We start from the raw sequence: 3815 nt of genomic DNA, 5'->3' as shown, positions 1-3815 counted from the left end.
CTAAGTTAAAAAAAATAGAGTTAAGGTTTTCAAATATTATTATTTTTCGTCCTTAATTTCCTTGCTGACAATAACTTCCTGGAGTTGAAATGAATAATCCTTTGACATACTCAGTAAGCTTGAAGGTCTTTTCCAACCTAAAAGATTCTATGATTCTAAGATTCTATACATATCCTTATGACACAGTACATACAGCATGTGCTGTAGGTAACATGTAATTGTTAAGTATAATACAAGTACTTCCCATGAGATGCCTGTCTGAAATGAGTCTCAGCATGTAAAAACTACAGCTCTGGAAAATCTGAAAAATCCAGCTTCCTGATACAAATACAAAAAAAATTAATTGAAGCTGTATATAAAGCATTGATCTTTCAGCACTAGAATGTCTTAGGAAGATTAACTTTTATAAACCATTCAGTGTAAAAGACAAAAAATGTCAAAATCATGTTCCATTTTCAACTAAAATTCAAATGCATAGCATTGCTAAAAAAAAATCTGTTATTAATAACATATGACAGCAGCTATATCATATGACAAAACATGAATAGATTACAGCTCAGACAGTTTCATGTTAGTACAGATGTTTAGAAAATAAGTCTCTGTATCAAAGTAGAAATTTTATATATATTCAATAATGCAATTATTACCTTTTAACTCTCAGTTCCCCAGTATATTCTCAAATTTGTTCCCATGAAATATTCCAGTAATTTCAGAAGGACTGCTCAGGGGAGTTAATATAATTGTGTTACTAAATGTTTAGCATGGATCGTTTATTTGTTCTGTTTTTACATCTCTCCTGACACAATTGGTTCCAGAACCACATCTGTAGTACAAATAATTTACTACAATGACCACACTAAACCCAAGATATTTAACTCTCATCAGTTTCAGTTTACATGTTTCTACAAAGCAGCATGCACTATTAAAAACTGTTTTCAACATTTAGCGTTTTAAACCTAAATGTAGAGTTATAGAAACCTGCCCCTTTTCTGCCATAAATAGTAATCAAAACAATGATATACAAGAAAAAATACTATATTCAAAATTTTGAATGTCCAAGTCAACTAGAGACAGACTTGGCTTATATAGACCTCGGAATATTATTGTTACCTTACAGGGAGAATGAATGTATGCTTAAAGAGGTGAGACAGAAATAATGGGGTTTGCATATGAAAAGTGGATTTTAATTTACGATGGTCCTGTCGTTGTATTTTTATGTTGCTTAATCACAACAACATTATAGGAAGTTACTGTCTTAGCTAGACTAAACACTGTAAATGCACCTCAAAAGTCTGACACTGAAAAAAATGTCTCATGTAGCTCTTAAAACTGTGGTTGTTCAACACTCAGGAATATAAGACCAAATGAGCTACGACAAGCATGTGTTTACTTACATGTGAGAAATAACTGCAGAATTGGGTTAAGGAGCTCAGAAATTATAAAATAGTTGGGTTTTGTTTTGTTTGGGTTTTTTTAATAAAACTGAAATGGCTTTCTTTCAAGTTGCCTTTTTTCCTTCTGTTAAAGGATAATCATTTGGTGGGCTCTTACCACTTCCATTCCAGTAGAACTGTGCTAATGACCACACAAGGAGAAAACATACATTCTCCCTCTGGAGCTAACATGAAAACAATCTTACAATTCAAAGGAGCCTGACCTGCTATGCTAGCACTGAACAAATTAACAACGTACCGCAAGCTCATAAATAGTACTCTCTGGAGTCTTAAATGCCAACTTTTTTCTCTAATAAGCAGTTTTACCAGAACTTTAAAGCTGGAAAGTTTAATTCTGAATGTGACACTTTTTAAAATGCTTATTTATAAACATTTCTTGTATCTTTCAGTAGATTTAATAAAAAACTGCAAAATTGTTTGGAATATAAAATGGTACAATATCACAGTGTTATAATTTCACATTTTTCTTGTGTCCTGCTAGGATACATAATTGTTTTCCCATATAGATTCTTTCAGGTCCAGACTTTATTGGGATGGACATGAAATGTTCTCAAAAGTCAGGATGCACAATGCCTCATACGCCAAATCAGAATAACGCACTAATAACAGTGCAGTCCAGAAACCGCTATAAAGGACAAATTTCCCTTGTGGATCTCTCCTTAATGTGACTTTATTACTTTGTGCTGTAGCAGAAACTCACACTGAAGTGTCTTTGGCATTGATATGTCAATCTTGTTGTCTACCTTCCTAGAAGCATAGTGACCTACCTAAGGTAATAGACTCAAAGAGGCAGATGGTTCTTATCTATTAACTCAGAAAATGAAACAAAAATTAGTTGTGGGTACCTAAAGAAAACTAGAACTGATTCTTGAGAACACAGAATAAAGAAAATTTCTCCATTGTCAATGATTAACATAACAGCAATTTACTAGAGAAATTCAGAGTATTTGTCACAAAATAAAAAAAAAAAAGAATTCACAATTGTTACAAACATGCGGTGAAAATCTGACCCCTGAGGTCAGGATTCCCTGATTAGCTGATGTTATTCACTCAAATTTTCATCACATTTTGTGATGTTTTTAATTTTAAAATTCTCCTTTATTCTGTGAAAAGAAAATGATCACACTTAAAATGAATAACAGCTGCAAATTTTGGCTCTAATTTTAAAAAATATTTCTATTTAAAAAATAGCCTACAACACATAATAAAAAAGTAAGGCATTATGTCGTAAATAGCCTGAAATGCAACAGTGAACACATTCAGGGAGAATACAGCTGATTGGCTTTACCTTTATGGAGGCTATTTAAGTTTAGTGATCTCAGTCTGGTCCCAGATGGCCAGCTGTCTACAGCAGAAATGCTACCACAGTCAAGAATTCCAGCAAAGAGGCTGTGGGCAGAATGTCTAAGAAGCTCCGCATCTCCTGGGCCTCTTAAGAAAGTAAAGGTGGAATAAACCATCTGTATATTCTTTGAAACCCAGTGAAGTTTTTGACCAGATCAAATCACAATTACTATGTAATAGGCCATCCCCATAATGCTGCTTCACCTCTCGCCTCATTCCAGAAAGCTGCTTTAGTATCTTAATGTCACTTGAGGATTCCCTAATGTGGGAAGAATCCTTGGGGTTTAGTTAAATTAGTGGCTAGCTGCCACCAGATCATGAACAAGGATTTGGCCTGCTGGACCACATTACTTTCGTCATGAGAAAAGATCTGGGTAGGAGTACATTGGCAGGGCTGCATAGGAAAGTTTGCCTTGCCATGAGCTGTGCTTTACATGTTTCCTCAGAACAAACAGAAAATCCCAAAGACTGTATTTTCAACTTCAACCAAATCCAATATACACACTCTTCAGTGGCCATGCTATCACAAAAACAGAAAAATGTCCAAGACTACAACATAATCCTTAATCTGCAACTCAGAAACACTAAACCCCGACCACTCCTTGTCTAAAAGCATAGCAGAACCCTGTCAGACACTCATGTTTCCTGTTCAAAGCAAAGGCGGCTGGACGAGCAGGGTCAAACCTGGTAGTTTAGCTGTGGTTTGGCACTAGTAAGGAGTGTGGCACATTACAGAATCACAGAATAGTTTGAGTTGGAAGGGACTTTAAAGATCATCTGTTCCAAACCCCCCTGCCATGGGCAGGGACACCTTCCACTAGACCAGGTTGCTCGAAGTCCCATCCAACCTGGCCTAGAACACTGCTGGGGATGGGGCAGTTGCAACTTCTCTGGGCAACCACCTCTGGCTTCACCACCCTCACAGTTGTCTTACCCTCACATTCTGCAGTTTCAGCTTCTGAAAATATTGTACCTAAAATCACATGTACCCCAGGCACAGCTACAGGCTGGGCAGAG

This window comes from Nestor notabilis, unplaced genomic scaffold (genome assembly GCF_000696875.1).
Source record: "Nestor notabilis isolate BGI_N333 unplaced genomic scaffold, ASM69687v1 scaffold4890, whole genome shotgun sequence".
Classification (NCBI taxonomy): Eukaryota; Metazoa; Chordata; class Aves; order Psittaciformes; family Psittacidae; genus Nestor; species Nestor notabilis.
This window is presented reverse-complemented; position numbering follows the sequence as displayed.